The 16,555-nt window shown below is 39.8% G+C and overlaps 2 long non-coding RNA genes across 2 annotated transcripts in view; one reads left to right on the top strand and one right to left on the bottom strand.

Moving 5' to 3' along the window:
- Nucleotides 1-9,165: 9,165 nt before the first annotated feature.
- Nucleotides 9,166-9,499, bottom strand: LOC117501847. The gene is made up of 2 exons (XR_004558105.1): nucleotides 9,414-9,499; nucleotides 9,166-9,262 (listed from the first exon to the last, which is right to left on the bottom strand). It is a non-coding gene; the product is annotated as an uncharacterized LOC117501847 (long non-coding RNA).
- LOC117501845 overlaps nucleotides 9,196-16,555 on the top strand; it is an 89,895-nt gene continuing 82,535 nt past the window's right edge. The window contains exon 1 of the long non-coding RNA XR_004558101.1: nucleotides 9,196-9,264. This is a non-coding gene — a long non-coding RNA (uncharacterized LOC117501845). The remainder of the gene's footprint in view (nucleotides 9,265-16,555) is intronic.

Here is a 16,555-nt window from a genome sequence, read left to right as displayed (position 1 = left end):
CCCAAAACACTGAACTTCACTCACAGCGTCACAGCTTTAAAAGAAACAATAGACTGCAGTGAGAATGTGGCTGGTGGAGGCAGAGAGAGAGAGAGAGAGACAGTGCATCCTGTAAACGTCAATATCCAGAAAGCCTCCAGCTGTCAATCAACAGTCAATTCCTCGAGGTATTGATTCAGCAAACAGCACATCCTACTATGTACACATGCATTTCTGCACATGATGAAGACTGTGAGAAGGTTGTTCAAAACCCAAGTCATCCAGAGACATAGAGTTTTAACTTGTGGTTAGAATTTTAACCAAAGTAATTTTGGACAAGTTATTTAAATTAATGTCATGTCTGAAGTTTTATAAAGTGAAAATTTCAGATATATGTTTTAGTTTTAAAGTAATGCACAAATTTTGAATGTTTTAGTGTGGACATAGTGTGTGCGCAGTGCATTATGGGTAAAAGTTCATGACAGGAGAAATGCATTTGAGATGCTCTGATCAGGGTCCACACGGACAACAGCATTAAACTCTTTGTATACTGTGCCTAAAATTCTCATGAATATATTCTCTAGGTTTATAGGTGTTGTTATTGTGTTTGTTTTATGTAAAAATGCCAGAAGAAGCCCAGGTTGCTTTTCCAAAAACTGGAATTGTGCTTCGGGTCGTGTGATATAACCGGCGTCAAAATCCATAGAACACTGCCATCTACTGGCGACCGGTTATATCACAGTGTTGTCGACCTCAGAATTTTAAAATTATCTGTCGGTTTCCAAAAACTGAGATATCCCACATGTGGAGATAAAAACAAATCATAGATCTGACAGATTTCGTTGTACAGTGTGTAGTGTCAGGCACACGGTAAAAACAACACACACAAACAGATTTCACACACAAACATTCCCAGGTCAGACACCTCACTTTCTGATTGGCTGCATGTCACATTTAGCTCCTCACATCCTTCTGAGCAGATCAGAGTGCTCTTACAAACCACACATGGCAGGAATATCTCATAAGATTATATTTGGCATCATCAGAATTGTCGGGACGTCCTTAAGATTGTCAGAAAGGAAAGCTCGGGTCTGATATCGGCCTAATTATCTTGCCATGTGAACCAGGCTAGATCTTATGACACCACATGGAGCGAATGATTGATCTGTTATAACACTGCACTGAACATGTTTTCACTAATATTTGATTTCTTTGTGCAACTGACATCGTTATTCAAGCATTCAAAAATTGATTCCTATCACCACACGATTCCAACACACGAGAAAGTTTTGTGACAGTTCTTGTTATTGAAAGAAAGCTTGTCTCCCTAACCGGATAGAGTTGTGATGTCATCACACTATCAAGCAGGATCTTGAAAATTTCTTTCTTTTTTATACAAGTGAAAAAAATGACATATTTTACAAAAGCACATTTATTTGTAAACACCAACACATTACATTGATTCACTTGTACTGGTGTTTACATAGAATGAATGAATCAACCAATCAGTATGAGCGGAGGCTTAGTTACCCATAATCCCCTTGGGGGATCTGTGTGTTAATGTTCAAATCTTCAGAATTAGTGCATTATTTTAAAATTATCAGATGTGTTATATATCCCTTTGTACATATTAAGAGTTTACATTAAGGTAGGTAATTTTATATTTAATGCAAAACCATAATTCAAACCTGCTTTCCATTTCAAGACTTCTGCCTCATTTTGCATCATTACTTTTAGCTTCATAGCGGAGTAGAGCAGAGAGGGATTTTCTTTCACCAAAACAGATCAAATCCAGGCTTGCATCTCAGATGTACATTCTGGCAATTTGTAGCTAAACTTTCAGGTCTTCCTCTTAAGAAAATCCTCTTCTATACCACTTCATCATGAAAATGGATAACTGCTGATACAAAATGCTAAGCTTGCACTATGCATAATTTCTCCAATTACAGTCACGTAAGCCTATAACTTCTTCTGGGTGTCTTGGTGGCTTTCCTCACTCTTCAACTTCTTGCATCGTCACTCAGTTTTTGAGAACTGTCTAGTCCATGCAGATTTACCATCGAGTGCCATATTGTTTATATTTCTTTGTAAACAAATTCAGTGGCAGCTTTACCATCAGAGAGCCTCATCCTCAACTACCACAAAAGACTCCAAGCTGTCATTGATGTTAAAGGGGGCAATACACAGTATTAAGAACAGGGATATGTAAACTTTTGATCAGGTTTGTTTGGGTAGTTGTCTTGTCATTTTGATTTAAAAAGAGGAAACACAGTTGTTTAACAATACATGGCTTCACCAAACCACTAACCATGAGTGAAAAAAAAGGGTATGGAAACTTTTGAGCACAACTGTATCTGTGGTGCAAATTGGGTGACAATCCGTGGAGTAAGTTTGATGTAATCCTTCAAAGCGTATATAAAGTGAAATCTTGATCCAAGATCTGGATCTGGATCACCTCCAAAATTTAATGGAGTCTTCCATGGCCTGATATGTAGAAGTGTTGAACATTTCATCAAAATCTGTAATGTAGTTTCGATGTAATCCTGCTAAAAGTAATCCTTCAAAGCCTATATAAAATGAATCTTGATCCAGAATCCAGATCACCTCCAAAATTTAATGGGTTCTTCCATAGTTTAACATGGATCTGTGGTGAAAATTTTGTCAAAACACCACTGAGAAAACTGGTGGAATTTTTGACATCATCAGCAAACACTAGCGAGCAAACTGTGATGGAAATGATGACATCATCAGCACACGCCAGTAAGAAAATGGGGCCCAAAAAATCAACATCATCAGCAAACATCAGTGAGAAAATAGTGATGGAAACAACATCATCAGCAAACACCATTGAGAAAACCATTTCAGAAACAATGACATGGCAGCAAACACTAGTGAGAAAACATTCACAGAAACAGTGACATCATCAGCAAATGTTTGTGCAAAAACAGTGATGGAAATAGAACCATCATCAGCAAATGTTTGTGAGGAAACAGTGATGGAATCAAGAGAGAATTTTTTCTTTTTTTTTTACATTCATCAATGAACTGCACAAAAAAACAAACAGATACGATTTGATGTGTTTGAATGGAAATGTTTTAAGACTTCAAACCTGATTTTCTGACATCCTGGTGAGGAAAAAAACAACCCAGAATGTCCGTGAATACACTACTCACATTTATTAAAGGAGCAGGTACACATTTTAGGTTATGTTATATTTGCAAGTGAATGGAAATTATTGTGTCTACATTTATTTTTTTATTTTGATCAGAGTGTGAAAAATTATTTTTATTCATACTACATGTATTTTACAAAATCATTACAACAATTTGTTGAAATTTATTTCGAGATCAGATAAAGTAATACGGGTGAGAGGTCTGTTTTATCTCGTCAGATTTCTCCCTGCTGTCTCTGAGGGAAAAATCTGCTTTGAGGCTTTGATTACAATTGTCTCTACTGTTCAAGCTAATTGGGATGATGTTGTGGATTTTCATGTTCTGTGTGTGTCAGTGTCTGTGGTCTGAGTGAGTCAGTGCCTGGGTGTCAGACACAAATAAGACAATGTCCAGCACCTTGGCTGGAATCTGTTTCATTCTAATTCTATTATTTATCTTGAGAGATTTTGTTTTTCTTGTTTAGTGTCATGCTTGACCCTGGCTTGGGGTTTAGGTCTGGGTTTTGAATTTATGTCCTATATTGTTTTCTGGTTTTTGTTTTCATATGTTTATACTTCTCTTGTAAGCCTCAGTTTGGTTCTGTTTATTGCTTTGCTTTGATTTCTAGGTAGTCACTGGTTCCATTCTTTATCTTATCATTTTGTTTCGCATTTATTGATTCTATAGTTGGTTTTTGTATTTGTTTAGTCATGGTTCTTAAGGTTTCTTTAGTCTTCGTTTTGTTCTGTTTATCACAATTATTGTATATGCTTAGTCACAGGTTTTTTGTTATTATTTATCTTTGATGTTGCTTACCAGTTCCATTCCAGTTTTAGTATTAATCATTAGTTTTCCCCTTTTTTGTTTGTTTCAGAAGTTCTTAGGTTTTCCCCTTTTGTTTTGCTCACATTCATCTTGGAACATGTCATGTTTTGCACAGTTAGTTTTTTGGTCACTCACTTCTCTTGTTTTGCCCTCTCGCACTCTCTTGCCTTTCTTCTCTCTTCTTTGTTCACTTCACCACACTGCTTTCCAGAACTTTCAACACACCTGCTTCACATCAACCTGATTAGTTTGCTCCTCTTTAAAACCCCCACAGTTCCACAGCTCACTGCCTGATTGTTGACTTCGTTCACTTTCTCGCCTCTCGTTCTTGTCCAGTTTGCTCTTGTGTGTTTTGACCTTGTTGTTGTGCTCCGACCTCCACCTTGCTGTATCATGAACTCTGCCTGTATTTTGACTCTGCCTTTGTTTTGCCTGCTTTATACCTTGATGCCGTGTGAACGAACCCTGCCTGGTTTATGGTCCCAACCTGTACCATGTCTGATACCTCTGCTTCCATGTCTGACTACCTGTGTAACGAACCCATTGCCTGGTTTCAAGATTAAGCCTATTATTCATCTAAACCAGGGGTGGCCAAGTTCGGTCCTCGAGAGCCACATTCCTGACACTCTTTGTTGTCTCCCTGCTCCAACACACCTGAATCCAATGAAATGCTCATTAAAAGTCTGCTAACGAGTCTTTCATTGGCATGTGGCTCTCGAGGACCGAACTTGGCCACCCCTGATCTAAACCAACCATGCCTGTGAGTCTGAATTGGCCTCCTACTGCTTTGAGTTTCAGCCCACCATGAGCCCTGACAATTAGTGGTCTTATCATCAAATGTGACCACTGTGAGTTTTCTTGTTTCTGAAAGTGAATGTTAACAAAACAAGATGTTAATATTACTTATTTTGCTTCCTGACTGTTATCAGAAAGATTTTCCCATTTTTCCTTTCTCTCTCTCTCTATCATCCACCTATTCCATACACCAGTGTTTCCCAACCTTTTATCGCCTGAGTACCCCCTGAGCCTTCTTGTCACACCACGAGTACCCCCTCACACACATATGCGTTGATGATTCTCCAAAAGTAGAGCACAACACAGTAGTTATTACATGAAAATCATTTTATTTAATCTCCTTAACTTTAACATAAAATTCTCAGGCTTTCTCTCTCTTTTTAACCTTAATTCAACATAAGAATAAAGATTTTTTTCTTGGAATATAAATAATTAACAAAAATATTATAAATACTAAATCAAAATAACCTTTCTTTTGTTATATCTAACTTAAACAAGAAACATTTCTCTTTTTAAAGAATACATTAACATAACTCATGTAACATTCATCACAAAACTGGAGTCTCCTTCATAAACAGTCCTCCATAAACAGGCTTTTTAATAATTAATATTTGAAACAAAACCTTCATCAAAATACTCACTACTGTAGTATAATCTGGTCTTTAGTGAGACACTTGAGCTTGCTTGTCTTTCATCAGCTTTGTTAGATCTGGGGACAATGTGGAAACAGCTGCTAGCAGGCTGTTCTCCACATCCAGCCTGTTCCTCTTATTTGTTTTTATGTGTCAGAGCTGAGAAGGTCACCTCACACATATATGTTGACCCAAAAGGCAAAAGTTTAATCAGTGCATATTTTCCCAATTCAGGATATTCCTTCTCCACATTACACCAAAACTGTGTCAATATCTTTTCTCTGTGTGCCACTTTCAAGGCCCTGGTCATGGGACACATCCAGCAGCTGCTCCTGCAGCCTTGCGGGAAGCTTGATGCGGCTCTCAGTTGGGGTGAATGGGTCCCTCACCCCAATCCAGGCTTTCTGACTTTTTATCAATATCCTGAAAGTATTGGTTAAAGTCTGAGTTGAGTTTGGATAGATGTTCTTCCACCAGTTTTACCACTGGGGCCCTGGTGACATCAGTAGTGGCAAGATGTGCATGAAGTAATGGGAAATGGCTCACATCACCCTCCTCACATTTCCTTTGCCACAGATTGAGCTTTTATGTGAACCCTTCCACTTTCTTGTACATGCTCAGGACGTGTAACTCCTTGCCCTGGAGTGAGAGGTTGAGCTCGTTGAGTTTGGTAAACACATCAGCGAGATATGCCAGATGTGCCACCCAACTGGCATCCTCAAACACCACAGCAAGAGGATGCAGCTGCTCCTTCAAAAATGCAAAAACTTCACTGCGAAGTTCATAAAGCCTCAGTAGCGTTTTCCCATGAGACAGCCAGCGGACGTCTGTGTGAAGCAGTAGCTGGTCGTGTTGCGCGCCGCTCTCATGGCAAAGAGTTTCGAACAGTCTGTGATTTAGTGGCCGGGATTGGATGAAGTTGATCATCTTCACAGCGTCATCCATAACAGCATTTAGATCGGGGCTCATTCTCTTACTAGTCAGTGCTTCGCGGTGGATAATACAATGCATCCATTTAATGTCGGGGTTTACCTTTTTCACTTGTCTGAATAGTCCCTTCACGCTCCCAGTCATTGCAGCTGCGCCATCAGTACAGATGTGGCTGCATTGTTTCCACTGTATATCGTGCTCTTTGAAAAAACTGTCAATAACCTGAAACATTTTCTCCCCGGTTGTCTTTCCTGGCAGTCTTTTGCAAAACAAAATATGCTCGTTTATGTCTGACACATCTTTGTAACGAACAAAGGCCAGGAGCTGCGCTTCTCCACTCACATCTGTCATTTCATCCAGCTGCAAAGAGAACTGACCGGCTCATTTTATTTTGTCCACAACTTGTCCCACAGTATCAAGAGCCATATCATCAATCCGACGGGCCACGGTGTTGTTTGACAGGGGAACTTTCTTGAATGTCTCAGCTGCTTTTTTGTCTATCATTATTTCAACCATGCGAGTCGCTGCAGGGAGAATTAGTTCTTCAACAATTGAGTGAGGAGTTTTTGTTTGTGCCACAAGCAGCGATACAGCGTAAGATGCCTCCAGGGCTTTGCTCGACACATTTCATTTGTAGTACTCTTCAGTTTTCCCTACTTTTGCAGGGTGCTTGGTGTTCTGGTGTCGCTGCAAATGTCCTGGCTTCATTGCGCTGTTAGCCAGAATTTCACCACAGAAGAAACACTGAGGTTGCGGTAGTTCCAAAGACGTTGACGTCGTGAAACCATACAAAATGTAGTTTTCATTGTACTTTTGTGTGACACCTTAAAAAAAAAAAAAAAAAAACTCCCCGTGCACCGCGTACCCCCCTGCAGTACCTCCGCGTACCCCTAGGGGTATGCGTACCCCCGGTTGGGAAACACTGCATACACACAGGCACTCCCTTGTATCTTAAAGAAGCCACACACTCATAACATTTGGTAATGACAGTTATTTGGGATATAAGCAATGTACATTTGTGCTGCTGCACCATTTGAGGCTGAAACTGGGCTTAATTGTGGAAGGACCACTGAAGACTAAGGTGTAAAATATACAGCCCACCATTGTTACTGTTTCAGGAACTTTTAATGAAAAAAATATCTCAGGATATTACTGTAAAAACAACTTTTTGATGGAAATGTTTTTCCACTTTCAAAGATTTTGTCAAACAAAAACAGATTCTATTACTGAAATTGGAAAGTTGAAATTTTAAGCCTGCAGAAAAGGTTTTAATTTTACGTGGTTCACCAACAAAAGCTAAAAGCTAATTTCCAGAAGGGCCCAAGATACATGATTCTCCACCTCTCCAACTCAGAGTGCCAGTTGGGAGCTTGACTGCGATCTAAAAATGAGCCCGGATTCTACAACACCTGGCAAAAATTATGGAATCACCAGCCTCGGAGGATGTTCATTCAGTTGTTTAAAAATTGTGGCAGTCAGTAACGGTTACTTTTTTAGACCAAGCAGAGGGAAAAAAAATATGGAATCACTCAATTCTGAGGAAAAAATTATGGAATCACCTTGTAAATTTTCATCCCCCAAACTAACACCTGCATCAAATCACATCTGCTCGTTGACACTGACCCTATGTGTCTTTTTGCAAGGAATGTTTTCACAGTTTTTGCTCTATGGCAAGATGCATTATCATCTTGAAAAATGATTTCATCATCCTCAAACATCCTTTCAATTCTCCAAAATATCAACGTAAACTTGTGCATTTATTGATGATGTAATGACAGCCATCTCCCCAGTGCCTTTACCTGACATGCAGCCTCATATCATCAATGCCTGTGGAAATTGACATGTTCTCTTCAGGCAGTCATCTTTATAAATCTCATTGGAACGGCACCAAACAAAAGTTCCAGCATCATCACCTTGCCCAATGCAGATTTGAGATTCATCACTGAATATGACTTTCATCCAGTCATCCACAGTCCACGATTGCTTTTCCTTAGCCCATTGTAACCTTGTTTTTTTCTGTTTAGGTGTTAATGATGGCTTTCGTTTAGTTTTTCTGTATGTAAATCCCATTTCCTTTAGGCGGTTTCTTATAGTTCGGTCACAGACGTTGACTCCAGTTTCCTCCCATTCGTTCCTCATTTGTTTTGTTGTGCATTTTCGATTTTTGAGACATATTGCTTTAGGTTTTCTGTCTTGACGCTTCCTTGGTCTACCAGTATGTTTGCCTTTAACAACCTTCCCATGTTGTTTGTATTTGGTTAAGAGTTTAGACACAGCTGACTGTGAACAACCAACATCTTTTGCAACATTGCGTGATGATTTACCCTCTTTTAAGAGTTTGATAATCCTCTCCTTGGTTTCAATTGACATCTCTCGTGTTGGAGCCATGATTCATGTCAGTCCACTTGGTGCAACAGCTCTCCAAGGTGTGATCACTCCTTTTTAGATGCAGACTAACGAGCAGATCTGATTTGATGCAGGTGTTAGTTTTGGGGATGAAAATTTACAGGGTGATTCCATAATTTATTCCTCAGAATTGAGTGATTCCAAATTGTTTTCCCTCTGCTTGGTCTAAAAAAAGTAACCGTTACTGACTGCCACAATTTTTTTTTCTTGATTTCTTATAGTGTTTCTTAAAGCCAGAAAGTTGCCATTTGAAATGACTTTAGTTTTGTGTCATGTCGGTGATCTGCTTTTTTCTACAATATTAAACAACTGAATGAACATCCACAGAGGCCGGTGATTCCATAATTTTTGCCAGGGGTTGTAATTTGCAAACCACTATGTCACCACACTCAACCAATATGCGGATTCAACAAAGAAGTGACATATGAGACGTTTGAAGTTTTTACTTTGCCACTTTTATTTTTGTAGAATTACTTTCTGATGACACCTCTGGGCTTTATGGTCAGAGCATCATCTGTCGGCCTTCACCTTCAGCGCAGAATTCTGTGGAAGAAATGTTAAAAAATAAAGTTAAATTAATAATAATAACCTGAATAGTTTGTGTGACATCACCTGAACTCCCAAAAGTTCTCAGTCCTTGAAAAAAAATGTGTGGAGATTGATCTGTATGACTGGTTCAAACAAAAAGTTGAACCTTTACTGGGGTCGTAGTAAAAGTCTGGGTCTCCAGAGAAGCCAAGACAGGCTGCCTGCTTCCTGAAGCATTGCAGGTCCTCCTCCTTCACAGATGTCTTTTTGGCTGCAAGCAAACAAACAAACAAACAAAAAGCCTCAAGAATTTGCTGAGTACAGCCAGACTAATTTTTTTCCCGTTTTCAGTCATCGATCGTACCGTAGAGGATAAAGAGGCCGATCTGCAGCTTCTCATCTCTGAGGGTTGTTGGAAAACCAAACATCTTCTCGAACGTGTGGAAGTGGACGAAGGTGATATTGTTGCTGACCAAACAGTCACTGCAGGTCGGCAGCAGCTGGAAATCCCTTTCCTGTATTCCTGCTGCAATGTCAAAATGAAAGTTTAAAATGTGACTCTTTAACAGCAGGAAAACTGTCAAACAGCAACAGCCTGTGTGCCAGCTGAGACAAACACACAGCGAGTTTCATTCAATTAAAACTATAAAGTAACAGTTAATATCTCAAAAACCACAACATCAAAATGTAAAATGAAACAGGAGACTTTAAGGGCCCCTTCACACATAACATAAAAGATGCAGAAACTGGAAGAAAATCCACAAACAAAAAGGAAATAAGGAACCACAAAATATTCCATCTGCTTTTGGGAGGGACGCACATTCGGACAAACGTGCACGATACCGCGATGAAGGCTTCGTGCATGCTCATGTTCACACGCAAGAACACAGCGCGAGCAAGTGGAAAGTCGCACACACAGCAGCGGAGCAAATAATTCATAAAACACCATAATTTATAATATTTAATTCCTGTTGTAAAGAGCGGATTTATCCTCCGCCTAGATGTACACCAGTAAGTAATGAAATGACGTAGATTATTGGTCTCCCTTTTATGTTTTACATGAATTGCCTGATGCTCCCGTCTCATGAAGAGTCGACTCCCGTGTCATTGAGAGCTGGGTTCTCGCATCATGAACATATCAGCCAGCATTGCATTTCCAGCGCGCAGTGATCCGCTGCAAATGTGATCTGTGTTTTAATTATTACAATCTGGGGAAATCCCACAGTGACACAAGCCTCAAGGGGGTGTCTCTTTCAGGTGATTTTCTGCATAACACAATATTTACCAGCATTGTGGTGCACTGACGCCGCAGTCAGCTGAAGCAATATGTGCTTTAATTTCCTTGTGAGGACAGCATGCTGACGTCCACACCTCACAGTACAGTTATGTGAGGTCACATTTTACAAGCCACTACAGGTGTTCCATAGCTATGACTTGCGAGCACAGATATCTGAACAGCTGCATGTCGCAGGGGGACACGCTCAACTCTGTCAGTGGACCTTGACAGCTCACAGAAAAAAAAGGCTGACCCTCTGTAACTTCATTCTGTGATATTTATTTTATGTACATATTATTATTTGTTTGTTGTGCATCTGTGTGATGTCTGTGTTTGTAATGTAACATCTTGCGTGCATGCTCAGGTCCAGCTGACAGTCGGCGGTCAGCTGACAGGCGCTCGCTGAATATCCACAGCAAAGCAAATGAACAAAGTGATCATGAGTGAGTTCACACCTTTACCCTTATTTGTGTTATTTAATCTCCACTTTTTCTGTCTGTCATGTAAACTACAATTTAAGTGGTGGAAGTGACATCGCCCTGCTTTGCTGGCTCAGTAATTCCACACTGTGCTGTGTGCACTCAGACGATGGCCGGTCCTCATGTGAACGTGACGGTACATAATTATTAACATTTCACAAGGGCATGACAGCCTACCCACACGTGCATTGCGTGTTCACCACCTGACTTGCAGTACACAATAGTCAGCTATTTCAGCAGCACATTGACAGTGACCGGACTCCAAGGCCCTCAACCACAGCTGACAATGTTGGATTCATGGTGTGTGCGTGGGCACGGACGAACGGATGTGTTGCTAGGTGATGCCACACTCATGGGACACTGAGACACTTTTCGGGCAGACAGCTCGAATGTCGAATGCCTGCTGTCTACTCTCATGCTGGGAGCACGAATAGCCCTGCCTTTTCTAAGTGTCCAGCAAGCAGTATTATATGTTCATTGGTGACACCTGGAATTTGGCCAACACCTGCCAAGAGAGGAGAACAATGGGCACTCACATGGCACTCACTGTCTTTCAGCTGCTGGTATGTGCGAATGGTTGTTGTGACAACTGTATGAGGTGTGTGAGGTGGCTCCAATTTTTCACAAGTGGCATTTGACTCCTCCTTCATGCACCATTCTGCCTCAATCGTGTTATGTTTTAAGGGGCCCTAATCCTGGACACAATCCAGAGGCAGGTGTGAAACCATGAGGTGTTATTGTGAGTTGGGAAAAATGAATACTGTGGCTGAAACCAAAAGAAACTGAGGAGAAATTATTCTAGGTGTTGTGTCCTTCTCTAGCCACCGTATACATCTCCATCGTCTTCTCTTTGCAGACCATCAAATTTGTCCAGTTTAAAAAACCCAGTCAGCAGGAGATGAAGGTCTCTCTTCTCCTGTGCAACATCTGGACCTGGTTTTCTTTGATAATAGTACAGGACCTACCTTTGAAATGTGTGCACATCATTTCGGAGAGGATAACTCAACTGTTCTAGATGATTATGACCACAATGAACAACTTGGGATATATGGCAAAATCTCTATCCAGGACAAAAAGTCTGAAATTGACCACACCCTTTGTTGTGTTATTTCAAATACAGCTGTATTTTCTAGTTTGCAGATGCTGTAAATTTTCCAGTGTATTTAAAATGTTTAGAATGAGCAATACATTTTGGGAGGTTCATAGAAAAGTGTAAAATTTATATTTTAAGAGAAAATGCCTAAAATAAGTGAAAATAAGAAAACTATAAAAAAAATAAATAAATAACATTTGCCAAATATAATGAAATTTTGTTTTCAGTCATACTGTTATCAATTGAATATTGATAACTGAATCAAAACTTGTTCCTTGAGCAGACAGCAATTGTCTAGAGATCCTAAATGTTTTTAGGATTATAAAGGAAATGTTGACATATATGCACAATATTTATGTCAGGATTCATGAACCTGTGACACAGAAGTTGGAGGACAGAAGTGTGGACCCACAGGCAGAGTTGATGGAATAATCAAAAAACTTTATCTGGAGGCAAAGCAGTAGTTCGGTACACAAGTTGGCTGGATGTACACTCCGTTTGGAGGGGTAGAAGAATTAATATTCTGAAGAATATTGTAACATCGCTTGTGCGCTGAGGCGTTAAAATGCATATACACACGAACGCTACGATAAGACACTTTTATATCTCACAACGGAGAAAATCATGATAAAGGATAAACACGTTAATTTGTATGTTCATAAATCTTTGCATAATATCAACCCCTGCTGTTGGATTTCAAGGTCTCTAATGTGCGTGTATTTAGTAAACAAACAGGAGCCCTGAACACACTCGACTCATAATAAGAAAATGAGGCAGAAAATGAGGAGAAGTTTCATCAATGGAAATAAGTTGGAAAATATATACAGACGCACATGTATACGTGTAACACATAACCTGACGTCCTAATAGACTGCTATTATTTGTCAAGGAAATTTCTAAAGGAAATAGGGCTGGGTGCAAAAAATGGGAGAATTTGAAAAAGAAATATCAGGTTAACAGAACTAGATGCAGCCCATAACATACATACAGGTGCTGGTCATATAATTAGAATATCATGAAAAAGTTGATTTATTTCAGTACTTCCATTCAAAAAGTGAAACTTGTATAATGTATACATTCATTGCACACAGACTGATACTCGTATATTTTGTGTTTATTTATTTTAAATAAATAAACAGTGTTCCTGTTTTATCATTAGTATTTTATGATTGTGTGTCTTTTTTATTATTTTTATTATTTTACTTCTTTTACTTATTTATGTTTTAAAAAAATTTTATTGTGTTTTAGTCTTATTTCATTTTATTCTGCTTTTAAATGATGTTTGTGAAGCACCTTGAGGCTATTAGTCATGATTTGGCGCTATATAAATTAATAAATTATTATCATATATTATTTTAATTACTAATTCATTCATTACTAATCAATCAATTAATGATTAATCAAAGAATATTAATTATTATTATTGATTAATTACTAGTATCATTAACATTAATAAATTACTAATCAATTAATTATTAATCATATTAATGATTATTATTATTAGTAGTAGTAGTAGTAGTAGTATTATTATTATTATAAATTACAAATTAATTAAATTAAGTGACATGACATGATTGCAATGCATCAAAGAAATCTGCGACTTCTATTTCTTTGCATTTACGCAGAAAGGCGAGAAAATAAAAAGAGCAAACAGGCTACTGCAACAAGTTGCATTTCGGTTGCCATGTTAACAAAAAGTGAAGACGGCAGTTTGACACCGGCAGTTCTTTTTTTTTCTCCTAAGGTGGAGGGGTGTCTCAATTCATAGGGCTAGAGGCATACCCCTTCACCTTACCCCTTGTTTTAAAGGGGTAGGCGTAGGGGTAGGGCCAAGGGGAAGGGGAAGGGGTACAAAAGAGAATTGAGATTGGGGGTAAGTACTTGGGCTAAGGCAAAAGCAGATCCGAAAGACAAAACAAGGTCAGGGCACAAAAAGGCAAAAATAAGACTCGACAAAAAGGCTGGGACGTGGATACAAATGATCACAACGAACTGGCAAGGTGGTGCTGAACTCAAAAGACTTAAATAAGGCAGGTGGTAAATTAGTGAACGAGACACAGGTGCACAGAAGGTGCTGGAAGGGAGCGTGACCGAGGAAGACAAAGGTATGTGCAAGAGATTGCAGTAAGACAAAAGCAAAGTGAAGTGGAGCAAGATAACTAACAGAAAGCCCAACGATGCAAAACGTGACGTGCTTGATAAACCATAATAAACACAAACAAAATAAAGGGGTAAAACTAAGAACTAAGGTGGCAAGTCAAAGAGTGGAAAAACAGAAAACTAATGATACTAACTAAAACTAGAGAGAACCTGATACAAGAAGGTAAATACAATAAACATGACAAACCAAACTATTGACTGAATAGGAAATAAATTATGAACAAAAACAAAACCAGAGACAACACAATACAGGTAATGCAATGAATGACTAAACCACAAATAAATGATGAAAAGAGAATTAACCTCTTAACAAAAGCATTACACAAACTAAAGAAATGAACTGAACCAAACCAAGACTTAAATGACAATGTATAATGATATGAAAAGTAAAACCGTAAAATCCTCAGCGGAAGCCTAGACCCAAATAAGGGAAAAACCCAGACAGCAGATCCCGACAATTTAAGCCCAGAAGGTTTTAATGACTAAATATGTGGCAATTCTGGACTATAGTAGGTCATGTGACCTAATGTTTTCTTGTGAGGTTCTCTTAAAACATCAATATTAGAAATTTTTCACTCTTCTATGACCCTTCTAAACATGTACTGGTCATTCTGAGCATATTGAATACCTTGAAAAATATGTAGTTGCTGCACTTTAGAAAATACAGCTGTATTTGAAGTAAAACTCTGGACAACAAAGGGTGTGGTCTTTTGGGGGCTGTTCATCCCGGATTAAGATTTTGGCACACATCCCAACTTGTTCATCAACTTGTTCATTGGGGTCACATTAGTCAAACAGTTGAGTTATCTTCTTCGAAATGATCTGCATACATGTCTAAGGGCCCCTTCACACATAACACGACGGTGAGCGAAAGAAGCAAAAACTGGAAAAAAACAAAACGGGGAACCACAAAACATTCCACCTGCTGTCAGGAGGGCCACACAGTTGGACAGGCGTGCATGATACAGTGGTGATGGTTTCGTGTACGCTTGTGTGCATGCACGAACACAATGCAAGCAGCTGTGCAAGCAACTCATTGAATCCCTCTTATTGAGCAGACAATACAAATATGGACCTTCTGTTCCTCTGTAGATGACCCATGGTCATAGACCTACAGTCATGAAATGACATGAATGAAGCAGTATGCTCTTATCCTGTCCACATCTGCTCGCCCAGCATTTCAAGCCAACGCGTGCATGTCCAGCGAGCAGCGCGCCGAAGGAGAGACATCGCATCATGTGGGCTATAGCTCACTTGGGTGACATGACATTCAGATCGCCAGCTGAGTGTACACATGATCAGATGGTCCTTTTCTCATGGAGCAGCCTGCCAGTGTGTGCACTGAGGGGCTGCTCTAGCCCATGGCAAAGGAGATATATACGTTTATGTATTTCCACTTGAGGACACCAAGCACACTCACATGCCTCACGGCATACAGTTGTAAGGTCATGTCCTTGAAAACATGGTACATATTCTCCAGCTGTGACTCATGGGTCCAGAGATCTCAACAGCTGCTGCTGTGTGCGGCCATGCCCACCTGTTTGTTCAGTGCACAGAACAAAGTGTCACTCTCTGTTCTTGTGTTCTGTGATTAATTATTTTAGTTACTTGTTATGTAATTGTGTATGTTGTTATGGCAGAATTTATTTATATACTTGTCCTGGCTCTGTTCTCTGTGTTTTTAATGTAAAACGTCCTGTGCACTGAGCCATCATTTCCAGCTGTCAGTGTGTGGCTGGCCGGTGATCAGCTAAGAAGTGCCCTACCGTGCTGTGTGCGCTCAGACATGGCTGGCCGTTGATCTTGTGTGTACATAAATATCAGCATGTCATGCAAGTGTGCTCCCTCTCTCCCCCGCACACCACATGTGCTGAGGAGGGGAGCCGACACACTGGCATGCAACATGTGTTGGGGAGAAGCGGGGAAGCATGACACACATGCACGCCACATGTGTTGGGGGTTAGGGGTGCGATATACACATAAGCCATAAGTGTTGGGAGGGTGTTTGGCACAGCCACACCCATGTGTGTTGCTTGGTGATGCCACACTTGTGGGAGTTTAGACAGTTTTCACAAACAGCTCGAATATGGTCAACTGCTCTCAACTCTAATACCAGGAGCGGATATAACCCCGCCTTTTCTAAGTGTCCATTGAGCAGGGTTGAATGTTTGTGTGTGACACCTGGCATTTGGCGGACACCTGCCGAGAGGGGGGATCAAATGAGCACTCACTGTCGTTTAGCTGCTGGTGTTCCAGGAGCGCGAATAGCCCCGCCTTTTCTAAGTTGAATTGAATTCCAA

This window comes from Thalassophryne amazonica, chromosome 20, assembly GCF_902500255.1.
Source record: "Thalassophryne amazonica chromosome 20, fThaAma1.1, whole genome shotgun sequence".
Taxonomy (NCBI): Eukaryota; Metazoa; Chordata; class Actinopteri; order Batrachoidiformes; family Batrachoididae; genus Thalassophryne; species Thalassophryne amazonica.
The sequence above is the reverse complement of the archived record's forward strand: the minus strand, read 5'-3'. Positions and strand labels throughout refer to the sequence as shown.